Source organism: Bos indicus x Bos taurus, chromosome 24 (assembly GCF_003369695.1).
Source record: "Bos indicus x Bos taurus breed Angus x Brahman F1 hybrid chromosome 24, Bos_hybrid_MaternalHap_v2.0, whole genome shotgun sequence".
Lineage (NCBI taxonomy): Eukaryota > Metazoa > Chordata > Mammalia > Artiodactyla > Bovidae > Bos > Bos indicus x Bos taurus.
The window spans coordinates 61,525,199-61,542,006 of NC_040099.1; positions in this window are offsets into that span (position 1 = coordinate 61,525,199).

Consider the following 16,808-nt stretch of genomic DNA (forward strand, 5'->3'; position numbering starts at 1 on the left):
CGTGACACCGGTGGTTTTACGATGCGGCGGGCTTCTCCGTGAAGCCATAGCCAAAGCCTTTTTCACAGAAGTGAAAATAATTCATCCAGGGGTTAATGTGTCAGGTCTAGGCATCGACTGAACCTTCTCCTCCCCACCCCCGCATCCCTCAACTGGATCCGAACCCCTGATTCAGGGGAGCAAACAGCTCCTCAGCCTCCTCTCATTGTCTCAACTCTTACAACTTTCTAGACAGAAACTAAGCTCAAGGCAGGAAAGACAGAGGTGTTCCTGAGAGAGGGCTGCACACAGTCCAGCTCGGGCCCAAATCCAGCCGATGACACAGTCTGCAGTTGTTGGAAGGGACCTGGGCAATCTTCTAGTCACTTTACAGGTGAGGAAATGCCTTCATTTTAAACCCTGAGAAAACAGAGTTCAGGGATGGTTAGTGTTTTGACCAAGAGCCTATTAGAGCCTACTAGAAGCCTATGAAAGAACCTGCTTGCCAATGCAGGAGACGCAAGAGACGCAGGTTTGATCCCTGGGTCAGGAAGATCCTCTGGAGGAGAGCACAGCAAACCCACTCCAGTATTCTTGCCTGGAGAATCCCATGGACACAGGAACCTGGTGGGCTATAGTCCATGGGGTCGCAGAGTCAGATGTGACTGAAGTGACTTGGCACAACACACAGAACCCATCAGAGGCAGAGCCTGGATTGGCCCCAGGGTCTCTGGGCTCCTGGCTCAAGGGCATGGTAGGTAAACCAGTTGTCCCCGTATCTGTAGTTTAAGGACTGTTGGCATTGCTAGAATTGGTGACTTCATCCTGGGGACTGGTTTGGGTCCTGGTGACCAAGGGGCTCCGCTCACACCTGGAAGCTCTTTGCTGAGAGCCAGGATGGGGCCAGCGCCAAATGGCAGACGAAGCTCTTAGAACAGAGCAGGTGAGTAGGGCCCGCGGTGAGCTCAGCCACGTCCGGAACGGGGACACCAAGGGAAATAAACGTCCTGAAAGAATCTGACACTGGAGGAAGGAGAGAAGAGGGAAGAGGAGAAGCCGCGACACCCTCATCTAAGTCATCGTCCGAGAAAATCAGAACTCTGGGATTCTCACCCCGAGGGTGGGGGGCTGTGTTTATCTTCAAGCACAGGATGGCCCCGCAGGACTTCCAGGATCACAGGACTCCGGGGCAGGAGGGGAGCGCCGAGGCCTCGCGCAGGGCTGCAGAAGGGACGGGCCGCCGCCACCCCCGCCGCCCCCGAGGCGCGCGGGCGCGGGCGGGATTCTGCGTCCTCCCGCGAGACCTGGCGAAGGCGCCCGTGACCCGAGGAAAGAGCGTTTGCAGAGACACCTGCCTCACAGCCTCCTGACCTCGGACAGTGTTTATCCCCAGGCTGAGGCCTCCCTTATCTCTCAGGGGTGCACGGTGGCCTCTCAAGAGTTAACTTATTAACTCGACCTGTGACTTCATCCGGGACGCCAAGGACTCATGAGGCTCCGGTGGGCGTGAGGCTTCGAGTTCGGGTGAGGGTGGGGGGCGTGTGAACCAGAGGCCGTCAGGGCCTCTCAGGAGAAGCGGGAGCCCTGAGCCCGCACGGGGACAAGCCCAGAGTGGTGGGCGCTCCTGCCAGCAGGGCACCTGGACGGGCGGGCCCCGGGCGCCCAGCTCAGAGCTGCTCCGCGGCCGGGGCCCCTCCGCCGGTTTAACTGCCGTCCCAGATAACCACCGGCTCCCCGCGCGTTGCACAATCAGCCGCTTTTCCAGCCCCTCTGGGCAACAACGAACTTCCTTCAGGGCTGTCTTCGCTGTCCCCTCGCGTCGCCTATTTTTAGTTTCCGAGCTGGTCTGATGCGCTGTGGGTGTGTGTTTTTGGTGGCGAGGCCCGTGGCTGATTCTCCTTTCACTCCTTCAAGCATCAGCCTGGGCTCTGGTTTCCTTTCCTGGTTCAGGAGGTGCCGGGGCTGTCGTTAACCCTGGCCAGGGCTGGGCGGGCCACCTTAGGATGGAGGCCGCACACAGACCCCACTTGGGGTGAGCAGATAGCCGGCCCAGGAGGCCGACCCTGAATCCAGGGCTGCCGCGTGTTTGGTGATTCATGAAGGCTTTTGCTCCATCACACCCAGTGCTCTGTGACAACCTGGAGGAGTGGGATGGGGTGGGAGGTGGGAGAGAGGTTCAAAAGGGAGGGGACATGTTTGTGTGTGTTAGTCGCTCAGTTGTGTCAGATTCTTTGCGACCCCGTGGACCATAGCCTGCCAGGCTCCTCTGTCCATGGGGTTTCCCAGGCAAGAATACTGGAGTGGGTTGCCAGGTCCTCCTCCAGAGGATCTTCCTAACCTGGGCATTGGCCCTGGGTCTCCTGCACTGCAGGCAGTCTTTACCATCTGAGCCACCAGGGAAGCCCGGGGACATATGTATGTCTGTGGCCGATTCATGCTGATGTACGGCAGAAACCAACCCAGGATTGTGAAGCACTTATCCTCCAGGTAGAAATAAATTCTTTAAAAAAAAAAAAGAAACCCAAAAAAGAAGGAGGAGTAGTCTGTCTGACAGCTGTGTCCCCAAATTGCCACCCAGAAAGTCACCCCCCAGGTCCTCAGGCTGCCCTGAAGGCTTCACATAGAAGAGGATGGAAGAGCTCAGACATGCTCTGAGCTGGTTACAGGCCAAAGCAGCCGCGCGATCCTGCACTTCCATCTCACCGCTGGAGGGACAGGACCTCCCAAGGACCGTCCACGGCGGGTTCTTTTTAAATTCCCAAGCAGGATAATGTTTGTGCAAAGTGGTGATTGCACAAGTTTCAGGAAAAAAAAGAAAAAGAATGAGAGAGACAAACAAACCCTCACATGACCGAGAGCAGGAGAGGGAGGCCGGACTGGAGGGGACCTGGGCAAGAGACCCCGAGTTTGCACAGGGGCCACCCCCAGCCCAGGGTTTGCTCTACTGACGCTGAGACCAGGAGAGCCGGCCAGTCAGCCAGGGCACGGCCCTTCTGCCAACGCCTGTGCTGGGTCTGCTCAGGGCACTGCGGGCATCGCCCTGGGCTGTGTGGGAGGGAACTCGCTCTCTGCTCCTCTGGGCTTGGCTCTGAGGGACCACAGCCGGCTCCCTGCAGGGGCAGGGGGGCCCTGCAGCCAGAGCTTGTGGCCACCTCTGCTCTCTGATGTCAGCGGAGGCTCACTGAGGCCCCGAGTCCCTCACAAAAGCAGTTTGGACTGTTATGTGAACTCGAGGATACAGAAGCCCCAGTGGGAATAAAGGCTGTGAGGATCAGATGATGCTCTAAAAGAAACGCCCGTGGGGTGTGTGCACGTGTGACCTAAACATGGCTCTCACGGTGCCCCCGAGTCACCTGGGGCCGTAGGTGAGCCAGCCAGTGTCTCTGACTGCCTGCGGCAGCCTCTCTGCACAGGCCACCTGATCCCAGTTCCTTTCTGGGCCTGGGGGGCAGAGGGACCTGCCCTGGTCCCCACACTGTATGGAGAACCTTTGTGTTCTGCCATTGCTGAATTTCGGAGAAGGCAGTGGCACCCCACTCCAGTACTCTTGCCTTGAAAATCCCATGGACGGAGGAGCCTGGTGGGCTGCAGTCCATGGGGTTGCTAAGAGTCGGAAACGACTGAGGACTTCACTTTCACTTCTCACTTTCACGCATTGGAGAAGGAAATTGCAGCCCACTCCAGTGTTCTCGCCTGGAGAATCCCAGGGACGGGGGAGCCTGGTGGGCTGCCGGACATGACTGAAGCGACTTAGCAGCAGCAGCAGCAGCTGCTGAATTTGAATGGATGTGGTCCACAAGGCAGCTCCCCCGTCTGACCTTTCATGCTCTGCTACCCTTATCCAATCCCCAACCTCCCCATCCCATCTTTCTCACCTTGCCACCCTCCCCCTGCTATGAGACCACCAGTGGCTCAGCAGTAATTTGAAAGAGTCTTTGGTGACAGAGACCCTAAGGTCGGTGGTCTATCTGCTCTGCGTGATTCCAAGAATTAAAGTGGGGGAGAAAGGTTGAGGGAGACTGCTGGTGAAAGACCACCGGTAAGCTGACCCAGGGCCCCGGAAGCTGCCCCTTCACCCCGGACCGGAAACGAGGAACCAGCCCCTCCCCGTTGTTCTGGGCTCCTTCCATCCTTGTGGTGTGTTTTCTGCCCGGTGTCTGTCTCCTCCGGGGACGTGTCGCTGGCTCTGCGTCTCCGCTCCGCACCGTGACCCCGAACGCCCACAGGCTCCCTGCCAGCTGGAGGCCACGGCCTCCGGTCACCACGCGGTGGGCAAGCAGACGGACAGCTGCTGTGTGAGCAGCTCCCGTTGGGCTGTGGGGGTGGGAGGCAAAGAATCCCCTCGTTTCAACTGAGCTCGCTGTAATGAGGAGGCGCTGACAGGTGGATGATGGCGCCTCACCTGCTCCACTGGGCGTTGCGGTTTACACTGCACCAAGTTGTCTGCACCCACGATGAAAGCTGGAAGGGAGGCTGGTGTCACAGAGTGGCATGGCCCTGGTAGGAGACTGTGTGTGCCATGTGTGTGCACGTGTGCGTGGCTGTGAATACTGCAGGAAGAAGGAGAAGGACACAGTCCCATATGGCTAGAGAGGGCCGGACTCAATTACTTGAAAAGATCCTGGTGAGTGATCAGGAGGAAACAGGAGATAAAGTTCTTCTGAGCAGGAGCAGAAGGCTGAGAACACGAAAGCAGAAACCATTTGTGCTCAGACTAGACGAGACAAGACTGGTTCAGGAGTGCTCCTTTGGATTCCTTGAGATTCCATGGGGTTCGAAAAGACCGTGTTCTTTAAAATGGAATTCGGAGAAAAGCCCCACTTGTTGTGTGAAAAGGGTCAGAAGAATCAGATAGTCCTCTGAGTGGGGCAATACTTCGGCCACCTGATGTGAAGAGCCAACTCATTGGAAGAGATCCTGATGCTGGGAAAGATTGAGGGCAGGAGAAGAAGGGGGCGACAAAGGATGAGATGGTTGGATGGCATCACTGACTCAATGGACATAAGTTTGAGCAAGCTCTGGGAGTTGGTGATGGACAGGGAGGCCTGGCGTGTTGCAGTCCATGGGGTCGCAGTCTCGGACACGATTTATTGACTGAACAACAACTGAGTGGGACAAACCCGGATCCATTTCAGCAGAAACATGGCTTTAGGAACCTTCTGGCGAGGGGAGAATGGAATGTCTCCACATTCCCGTGGAGCAGGGCTGATGCTTGGGAGGTCCTGGGAGACCTCTGAAATGATGAGTAGTCTTCCAGTGGGTTATTTCCCTTTAGTATCAGCTGGGAAGCATTTTCTGAATGAAACAACACAAAAGGACAGACGATGTCTGAGGTCAAGACCAGTGAAACAAGCATTCACAGTCCATGGGATTGTCCAGGCAAGAATACTGGACTGGGTTGCCATTTTCTTCTCCAGGAGGTCTTCCTGACCCAGGGATCAAACACGCATCTCCTGTACTGCAGGCATGTTCTTTACCACTGAGCTACTAAGGAAGCCCCGCATGCTGGTGAAACTGGGGAGCATTAACAGAAGTCCCATCTGTAAAGTGGGGAGCATTAACAGAAGTCCTATCTGTAAAGTGGGGAGCATTAACAGAAGTCCCATCTGTAAACTGGGGAGCATTAACAGAAGTCCCATCTGTCGGCACAGGTACTGCTTGCTCAGTGCCCCATGGTGTGTCCCCACTGGGGATGGAAGGATTGGCTCCAAGAACCACTTAGCAGGTTGAGAATCTAGAGACCAGATCTCCTAACCCCAGTCCAGCTACCGATGGGCTGGCTGACCCCAGGGCAAATCACTTTGTGTGGTTTTCTCATTTGGAAGGAAAAAAAGAAAAGATAAAATCTGATCTACCTCTCAGAGATTTGAGGTGGTTTCTGTTTTGCTTTTCTGTGAAGAGCAACTAATAAAAATGATACCAAACTCCTCTGAAAATAAATACAGGCTCTATGCGTCTCGAGTAATAATAGCACGTATTCTCCTTGGGATCAAGGCTCAACTTACTACGATAAAATCGCTGGTAAATTTCTAAAAAGTTACTCCTTTGTGCGCATACCTTCTCCATAGAAAATGGTTTTCTGTTAGAAAAAGTTAAAGGACACTCCAGGCCTTTCACTTGGGGTTTATGTATTTCTTTTCCGTCAGTGAATAGCACTCTCTTTCTCCAGGTTTCATTTTGGTCATATTTCAGAAATGGCTGAATTTCAGATTCCCAAGTCCTGCTTACAGAGAGTGAATTGAGGGGGAAAAAAAATAATAATGAGATTAGCAGATAAGTAAACAAACATTTTAATTGAGACTCAAACTGTAGAAGTACTGTGGGCAGTATGGAATTACATGTTTCCATATTCTCTGTTGGTTTGCAGGAAACCAAAACCCCAAAAGTTACATTAAACATAATCACCTAACTCCACAGGGCCTGAAAAGCATTTTTTTTTAACGCGACGATTTAAAGGCGAGTGAGTGTGGAAAATACCACGGCACAGATGAGTGTTTCTGCTGCTTTTGTTTCTTTCAGAAAGGACATTAACTCTGGGGGCAGTAGAAACGTACCATATTTCACACCAGCCCCCTTCCTCGAACAAGGGAAATACCTTGATGGACCTCATTGATCCCTTAGGAAAGGTAGATTAGAATCCAACACAAAATGAGGTCTTAACGCAGGTTTTATGTTGTGAGAACCAGGACTCTGGTGCTCAGGAGTGCTTCTAAGCCGAAAATTTTAACTCCATTTAACTTTTTGCTTTTTGCGTTGAATATGTAGTTCATAGGCTTCCATCTTAAAAGCTTTCTGATCGAAAGCAAGGAGCCAGCTCTCTTATCTAACTGGACTCAGTTCCCACCTTCTCTCCAAAAACCCAGAACATCCAGGAAGGCCAAACAGATGGTAGAAGAAGTTGTCCTGTTCTTTCTCGTCTGATGCCGTGAGTGATCGAGTTGTAACTGAAAGGCACTCAACAGTTCGTCTCTCCTTTCTCCACTGGATGCTAAGTGGTCTCGCCAATCACAGAGCAAGCGTGTGGTTTGCTGTCCCCTGCAGCATTCTCTCGCTCACTCAGCTGGAGGTCTGAGAGCAGAGGAGTCACTCCCTGCAGTTGTGATAGCTAACCATAGACCCAAGGCCACCCAGTCCCAGAACATCCGCCTCCACCCACTTGTGATTTTCCCTACGTCAAAATGGACCCATTAGGACTTCCCCGGTGGTACAGAGGATAGGAGTCTGCCTGCTAATGCAGGGGACCCAGGTTCAATCCCTGGTCTGGGAAGATTCCACATGCCTTGGAGCAACTACTGAGCCCAAGTGCTGTAACTCCTGAAGTTCGTGCGCCTAGAGCCCGTGCTCCACAGCAAGAGGAGCCACTGCAGCGAGAAGCCCACGCACCTCCAAAGCCAGAGGGATCCCGCACGCAGCAGAGAGGACCCAGTGAAGCCAAAAATAAAAGAACTTTTTTAAAAACATGGACCCCTTAGGGTTGTCCTGTCCAATGCATAGCCACTAGCCACACGTGGCTATTCACATGGAATCAAATGATATGAAATTTGAAATCCAGCTCGTCAGTCACTCTAGATGCACGTTGTGTGCCCAGGGCGGCTGCTGTAATGGCCAGTGCGGATACAGGACCCTTGTGTCGTCACAGAAAGTTCTCCTGAACCATACTGCTTCAGAGATTAGCCAGCCAGGGGCTTCATCAGTGCTGAATTTTAAGAAACTGAGACTCATAAAGGTTGAATGACTTTCCCAAGGAGATCCAAGAATTTATAAAAAATATATATTTTGGCTGTTTTAGAATCCTGAGGATGTCCTTTATTTCAGTCTTGATTTTTGAACGAATTTTCTGTATCATATGCATATTTGACTTTTAATTGAGACTCAAACTGTAGAAGTACTTTGAAAAGTGAAAGTGAAGTTGCTCAGTCGTGTCCGACCTTTAGCGACCCCATGGACTGCAGCCTACCAGGCTTCTCCGTCCATGGGATTTTCCAGGCAAGAATACTGGAGTGGGTTGCCATTGCCTTCTCCAAGAAGTACTTTGGACAGTATGAAATTATGTGTTTCCATATTCTGTGTTGGTTTGCAAGTAAAGGAATCTAATGTAATGGTGGTCTTGCAGTATAAAAACACTGCTTCTTCTTTTTTTAGTTAATTACTCTGTGGCAGTGCTGGGTATTCATTGCTGCTTGAGGGCTTTCTCTAGTTGTGACAGGAGGGGGCTTCTCTAGCTGCGTGCTCAGGCTTCTCACTGTGGGGGCTTCTCTTGTTGCAGAGTGCATGCTCTGGCGGGGGCAGGGGGTGCAGGCTTCAGTACTTGTGGCACATGGGCTTAGTCGCCCCACTGCACGTGGGATCTTAGTTCCCGGACCAGGGATCGAACCTGTGTCTCAGTATTGGCAGGCAGATTCTTAACCACTGGACCACCAGGGAAGTCCCCCGAAACACTGATTCTTTCTGGAGCTGCTCAACCTGTCATGGTTAATTATGTCTGAGTTATTTTCCTTTTTTTTAGTGACCTGTGAATTTCACAAGAAAAAGGAAGTCTGGGTTAATTTTTGGAGAAATTGCTTTATTTATTCCCTCTCCTGGACTGTGCTAGTAATGTTGCTATGCCCCTTAGGACACTTGGAAACTGGAATCAATTAGATGAGAAGGCCTGGCAGTCACAGGACCCATCGTTCTAACATCGACGGTCGGTTAGCATCATTGGTCAGAATCAGGATGGGAAGACTGCTAGAGACTTACCGCTCGTGTGTGTCTCGAATGTTCTTTGAAGACGCTTAGCTTCACTTAGAGCCACAACAGACAGTAAATGTCTCTCTCACTCAGCCGTGTCCAGGATTTATGCAGTGCCGGGTGCGATGAGGGGCCAGGATTCATCTTGGGTGGTAGAGCTGAAGCCTGGCTCAGGTACAGAAACGAAAACAAAGCTCCACAGAGCCCTAGGGATGGGGAATTCAGGACTTGGGGACTCTTAAAAAAGGCCTCCCCACCCAGAGGGGGGGCCCAGAAACTTCCTCTGAGAGCCCCCTTTGCTGCTAGGCTCCCCTGGATACAAGGAATTTGTCCCCATGGAGATCAAAGAGAATTCTGGACCATTGTCTTAAGTTATTAATTAAGTGAGATTGATCTGCAATTATTTCAACAGTTAACCAAACCACGGTAGAGAGAGAAGATAAAAGAAAGAATCTGGGCTCGCTGTGCTTCTTATTAACTTCTTCTTCATAGTGAATACCTCTCCTTGTGTTCCACCAAGCCCTTGCCCATCCTCTTGCAAAAAGGAAACACCAAAGAAAGTAGCAAAGCCTCTTCTCTTGGCACAAGAGATGTGTGTCTCTCTAACTCTTGGGCCTTGACTTGCTGGAGGAGACACCATAAAAGGCTGATGTGCCCTGGGCATGCCATTCTATTGAACAGACACTGAGTTACTGGGGCAGTGGGAGAAGTTCTGTCCCAGTATTCCTGGGCTTCCGTGGTGGCTCAGACAGTAGAGAATCTGCCTGCAATGCAGGACACCTGGGTTCCATCCCTGGGTTGGGAAGATCCCCCTGGAGGATCTTGGGTGAATTACATGACCTGTTTGTGCTCAGTCGTGACCAACTCTTTGAGACCCCTTGGACTGGAACCCACCAGGTCCTCTGTCCATGGGATTCTTCTGGCAAAAATCCTGGAGTGAGTTGCCATTTCTTCCTCCAGGAGATTTTCCTGACTCAAGGATCGAACCTGTGTCTCTTGGGTCTCCTGCATTGGCAGGCAGATTCTTTACCACTGAGCCACTGGGGAAGAATTACATGATAAGAAAGTGCATTGCATTATAGCAAACCAACTAGTGGGGTTTGAAACAAGAGACCAAGTCATGAAAAAACAGATGAAGCACTTCATCCATGGAATACTGCAGGGTGAGGCAACAGAGGACTGGAGCCTGGAAGGTTGGAGAATTTGCAAGCTTGGCAGTAGTGTTCTGGCTTCTGGGAATTCTGCCTGGTATGGCTGAGCAAGGGCTCCCCTAGATTTTTTATCATCAAGTGAAAGTTAACACACTCAGTCTTGTCCGACTCTTTGCAACCCCATGGACTGTATAGTCCATAGGATTCTCCAGGCCAGAATACTGGAGTGGGTAGCCTTTCCCTTCTCCAGGGGATCTTCCCAACCCAGGGATTGAGCTCAGGTCTCCCGCATTGCAGGTGAATTCTTTACCAGCTGAGCCACCTGGGAAGCCCTCCCTTATGGTCAAGAGGGAGGGTTAAAGTGGAGCAGAAGGCAAGGCCTCAGTGGCGATGCCCAGAGCATCCTCCTCTCCTGGAGCTGAGCCCGTCTCCTGCCCAGACTCAGCCTGGAGATGTGTCTGTGGTACCGGTTTCCGGAACGGGTCCTCTTTCCTCAGCACTCTGACCATCCAGGGGCTGGTGGCTCCACGCTCCTTGGAGATGACTGTCTGTTAAACCAGACATGCTTCCAAATTCCGAGGGGTTATAAGGAGGAGCTGGAGGAAAGGCAGCGCCCCTGTGTGCTCTGAGGAAGAGCTGGGGGATCTTAAGGGCTCCTGAGCGGGGAAGAGGGGCGTGGGGAGGACGACCTGAAACCGGAGAGCTGCCAGGCTGTGGCTGCAGACACGTAGGTGGGCTCTGGGCTGGGGCAGACCCCAGACCTGGACCCTGTGGGGCTGGTGCCCTGACTGCAGGTCTTCCCCATCAAGGTGTGCACGTTACTGGGAGACAGCTGTGTGGGTAATGGTCTTGGGAACCAAGATACCAGGAAGGGCAAAAGTGAGGGTTACACTTTGCACACGTGACCCTGCACTGAGTTTGGCCTCAGAGGCATTACTGGTGAACTCATAGAGGAAGTCTGATGTCGCTGGAAAACGTAAACCTGAGCTGCACTGCCGTGAGCCGAGAGGCTCTGTGACAATAAACCAACCTCTTTGAGCCTCGGTTTCTACTGTGGTAGGCTGGATGATGACCCCGTTGCCCCTGAAACATCCACGTCCGCATCTCTGGAACATGTGAATATGTCACCTTACGTGGTAAAATGGACTTTGCAGGTGTGATTCTATACACTGAGCTGTGTGGCTGCCCTGGGTCTCGTGGCTGCCTGAGGGCTTTCTCTTGGTGTGGTGAGCAGGCTCCTCACCGGGCTGACTTTGCTCATGGCGGGGCACGGGCCCCGGAGGGAGGCTCCGCGGTGGTGATGCTCGGCCCAGCCGTCCCACCCCATGTGGAATCCTCCTGGACCGGGGATGGAGCCTGGGTCCCCTCCACCGGCAGGCGGGCTCTCACCCCCTGGGCCGCTAGGGAAGTTGGCAGATGTGACTCAGTTAAGGCTCCTGAGATGAGGAGCGCCCCGCGTGGTCTGGGCGGGCCCAGTGTCACAGGGGTGCTAATGAGGAGAACGCAGGTCAGAGTGAGAGTGAGAGGGGCTGGGGGAAGCAGAGGTTGGAGCGATGCATAGAGGGGGCCCCGAGTCAAGGCTGGGGGTGGCCTCTGGAATCCAGAGAAGGCAGGCGAGTGGAACCTCCCCCGGAGCCTCCAGAAGGAAGGTGGCTCAGACGACACCTTGACTTTAGCTCAGTGGAACCTGTAAGACGCAGCAGTCACGGTCCCCACCCCATCGGGCTGCTGTGACATTTAAATGAGACCATGTATCTGAAGCACTTAACAAAGCAGAAGTCAAATACATGGTAGATGGCTTTATCATGTGTTTTAAAAAGTCATATTATCAGAGATGCTCCTGAGTCCATTGTCCCAGAAGACTTTGGGAACCCACAGACGTGTGACTGAAGTCCTGCATCCCAGCTCCCACAGCCATGATCCTGAAGGGCGTTGTAAGGGCTGGAGGTGCGCCCAAGGTACTCACTCCAGTAATGTCACAGTGGCGACTGAAGAATGTCACCAAGCCGTGTGGCTGTGACGGGGGCGAGAAGGACTTGGAGGATGCCATTAACAAAACGCTGGGTGGTTGCCAAGATATGGCATAACCCTGATGACTTCATTCCACAACTTCCTGATCACTCCCTTCGATCCCTTCGGCCATTCTGACAGCTTTGTTTTGCACCTGGGAGACTGCACACTCAAAGGGGCGGGGCCAGGCCTTATATGGAAAACAGAGCTGTGACCACCACCCACAGCAACCAGCCCAGGCACTCAAAGGGGCGTGGCCAGGCCTTATTTGGAAAACAGAGCTGTGACCACCACCCACAGCAACCAGCCCAGGCACTCAAAGGGGCGGGGCCAGGCCTTATTTGGAAAACAGAGCTCTGACCCACCACCCACAGCAACCAGCCCAGGAACCCGCCCACCACCTACAGCCGTAGCCCAAGTAGACAGCCTGCTCTCTGTAAATCAGACTGCAGGACATCAGACCTGGTCTCCAGTAACCGTCCAAGATGCCAAGCAATAGCCTCTGAAGCAGTCAGCCCTAATTGACCAGGATTTGGTAACTGGCAGCTTGCCTGATGTTTGCCCTCACTTCCGACTCAGGACCAAGCAGAGGAATCCTGACTTGCCCCCCAGCCAGTCGCACAGGCTGCCACCTCCGGCTGGCTGTCCTTTAGCTTCCCGGTCGGCAGCCTCCAGTTGGGGTAAGCGCCTGCTTTTCTCCACTGGAGAGCCTTCCCATTCATGCTCAGTTGCTCTCTTGTGTCCGACTCTGTGCGACCCCATGCACTCTAGCCATCCAGGCTCCTCTGTCTGTGGGATTCTCCAGGCAAGAATTCTGGTTGCCATCTCCTCCTCCGGGGCATCTTCCCAACCCAGGAATCGAACCCACATCTCCCGTGTCTCTTTCCTTGGCCAGTGTCTTCTTCATCACTCCACCACCTGGGAAGCCTTCCCACTCCTCTGCCTGCCTTTGAGTCTCTGCCAGAGGCAAGGGAGGGTGACTGGCTCCCTTGCTGTATATCGCAAGGTCTGAACAAACAGCCTTTGCTTGTTCTCACTGGGCTGGCGTTTGTTTGCTTGTTTTGTTTGGCTGGCTCTTCACTGCGGGGCACAGGATCTCTAGGTGGGCACAGGGGCTTCGCTGCCCCACAGCACGTGGGATCTTAGTTCCCCAACCAGCTATGGAACCCTCATCTCACACATTGGAAGGCAGATTCGTGTTTTTGTGTTTAAGGTCAACTCTTTTCTTAAAATACTTATTTTTCATTATGTATTTGGCTGTGCTGGGTTCTGGGTCTCTGTTGCTACGGGGGCTTTTCTCTAGTTGCGGCGAGCGGTGATTCTTCACTGTCGAATGTGGGCTTCTCACTGAGGTGGGTTCTCTTGTTGCAGGGCACGCGTGGGCTTCCGTAGTTGTGGCTCCCAGGCTCCAGGGCACAGGCTCCACCGTGGTGCTGCTCGGGCTTAGTTGCTCTGCAGTAGTGTGGGATCCTCCTGGAGCAGGGATGGAACCCGTGTCTCCTGTATTAGCAGGCAGATGCTTCTACTACTGAGCCACCAGGAAAGTCTCCCTCTTTTTGGTATGCGAGATCTTTGGTTGAGGCGTGCAAACTCTTAGTTGGAGCACGTGTGATCTAGCTCCCTGATCAGGGGTTGAACCCATGGCCCTTGTGTTGGCAGCTCGGGGTCCAGTTCCCTGATCAGGGGTTGAACCCATGGCCCTTGTGTTGGCAGCTCGGGGTCCAGTTCCCTGATCAGGGATTGAACCCATGGCCCTTGTGTTGGGAGCTTGGGGTCCAGTTCCCTGATCAGGGGTTGAACCCAGGCCCCTTGTGTTGGGAGCTCGGGGTCCTAGACCCTGGATCACCAGGGAAGTCCTGGGAGGCAGCTTCTTAACCACTGGACCAGGGAAGTCCCTCCCATTGGGGTGGTCTCATTTACACACAACTGGCAGGTTTGGATTTCAGAATGAGAGCATGCTCTATGCTCCCAGACAGGGATGAATTTGGTCACATGTTAACGGATCAGAGTGACAGCTGTGGCCTCATGAAGCCCAAGACCCTTCTTGGTTTCTCTCTGTGGAATGTGTGTGCCTGGCTTCCCCACGGGCAGGGATTGAATGTGATGACATAATGACTAAATTCTGAATTAGCTGTGGTACCACTGCATGAGACATAAAGGAAGTAATTAGTGAAGGCAAATGGGAAAGGTCCAAAATTGAAATTTTGTTTTTAAGTAACACTTGGGAGAGAACCATTTAGGAGTGAAGACAACATATTTCCCTTGTCCCCTGCACACTAATCTCATTTTAAAGAAAACAATGAGAAGGTAATGTTTAAGTGGTGTCGCAGGAAATGTTAGAAGCTAATGTTACTAATCTAAAAGCTATCAGGGCAAGACTATCCAGGTGGTTATGGGGTAGAGAGATTGCAGGAACTCTCCATAGACATCTCAAATTGGGGGTCTTTGAAAATAAGGTCCACATGCAATGTTCTCTGTGGAGTCACTGTCAAGATGGTTATGAAGTTGATAGTTGGGTATTACCCAGGTGGATTCTCAGGGTGTGTACCTGGCTCCAAGGTCCGCAGTTATCCTGGGGATTATTTATCATTTTCTCTCTTTTTCTGTCTCTCTCAGTAAATACAGATGAAAAGTCAAGGTTGGAAATAATTAAGAAAATGATTAATATTGTGGGTAATTATAGGAATTTATTTCTTTGATTCAGTTTCCTCATATAAATCCTTCTGCTGTCTTTGTAAATATTGTGGATTGTGGTTTTCTGTGGCTGCACAGTCTTTAATGCTTTGAAATAATAAATAGTGTGATTTTCTATTTTGGATGGCACTTCCAAACACCTTCACATTCACCATTTTGATCTTCACACCACTGCCCCAGATGGCCGGTAGGACATGCCGGGACTACAGCCCATGGAACCGATGAGAAACCTTATTTTAAAAGGTGGAATGCTTTCCCCAAGCTCGTACCTTTCGCCAGCTGGAATTTGAATCCAGATCTTCTGATAGCAAGTGTCCAAAGGCCGCCATGAGGGTTTACAATATTTTGATTGAACATACAGCAATCTAGTTTCCCATATGACCTAAGAGCAAATATTTCAAAAGTAAGAATTCTTTTGGGTAAGTCTGAAACAGAGGGGTTGAAGTTTTGCAGGAAGGGGGACCCTCTCCAGAGAGTGGGCTCTTATCTAACACTGAGAAATGACTTGTCCGAGGAAGCAAGTGCGCTGACCGAGTAAGAGACTGAATCGGGAAGGAAACCGGGTGGAAGGCAGCGGGGCCAGGGACCCCAGGAGAGCTGCCCTGCCGTGTGGCTCACAGTGTCAGGCTTTATGGTGATGCGGTTACTTTCCAGGAGGTCTCCGGTCAATCGTTCCAACTCAGGGTCCTTCCTGTTGGTGCACGCATCACTCAGCCAGGACAGATTGCAGCGAGAAGGGTTCTGGGGGTTGGTAGGACTAGGCGCTGGGCTCTGCTCTCTTCTTTCCGCCTTTCCCAGTCCTTCCTGTTGGCGCACGCATCACTCAGCCGGGACAGAGTGCAGCGAGAAGGGTTCTGGGGGTTGGTAGGACTAGGCACTGGGCTCTGCTCTCTTCTTTCCCAGCCCTTCTGGTTGGTGGTGGTCTGTCAGTTCCAAGTTCTTACCAGGACTTCGGGTCGTAAGACAACTCAGGCAAGTGGTCACTATCGTGCCTGGTCAGTTTCGGTCAGTGGGTCCCCTAACAGAGGCAGTAGGAGAGAAAGACGGTTTCCAGCCTTCCCGACTTAATTAGCACAGGGGTAGGGGGAGTGGGGGCCATGGACAGAGGAGCCTGCTGGTCTACCGCCCATAGGGTCGCACAGAGTCAGACGGAACTGAAGTGACTTAGCGTGCAGGAGGACGGGGGCAGGCAGAGGAAGGCGTTTTACAGGCATATTGTTCACGTGTGAGCAGTAAACGTCTGCACAGAGTCTAGAGTGCGGCCGTGCAACGTGGGCGACACCAGCCCCTCATGGCACGTGAGCCCCTGAAACCTGGCTCTGGAATTGAGATGCTCTCCCACTGTCAATTCCACGCTGATTTCAAAGATTTGAGATAAAAAAGAGTGGAATTTCATTTAGTTTATGTTTTCCAGCTTCTCCATCTCTTCTCTCTCTCTCTCTTTTTTTTTTAATGTTCTTTCTCAAGCCTTTATCAAGTGCAGTAGAAAAGCTTTTGTGCGGGGCTTCCCTGGTGTCTCAGATGAGAATCCACCTGCAATGTGGGGAACCTGGGTTCTGTCCCTGGGTTGGGAAGATCCCCTGGAGGAGGGAACGGCAACCCACTCCAGTATTCTTGCCTGGAGAATCCCATGGACAGAGGAGCCTGATGGGCAGTTTGTATAATATATGTATTTTAGAAAATGTATGAATTTTTGCCTAACTAAAAAATTTATGACATTTTAATTCCACTTGTTTGACTTAGTATGAATAGAATTCTAGATTTATAATTTTAAAAAATAGATATGCAACAAGCAACGAAGATTTACTGTATAGCACAGGAAACTACAGTCAATATCTTGTAATAACCTATAATGGAAAATAATCTGAAAAATAATATATGTGCATATGCATAGCTGAATCACATTACTGTGCTCCTGAAACGCTGTGTCAACTATACTTCAATAAATATATATATTAAGAAAAAAAAGGTGGAAACAACCGTATTCATCTTCATACTGATTGTATGTTGATATGATATATTGGGTTAAAAGTGTTATTTAAATTATTTATTCATTATTAAAATGAACTCCATGTACTGTTTTTAATTTCTAAAATGAATCCTGTAGTATGAAAAAGCACAAACAAGGTTCACGTTCTATTTCTATTGGAGGGCGTTGCTCCAGAGGTTTCCCCTCGGACACAGCTTAGGTGAGGCTGAGTGAGGGCAGGAGTCCAGCCATGCTTCGGAGAAGACAGAACTCCT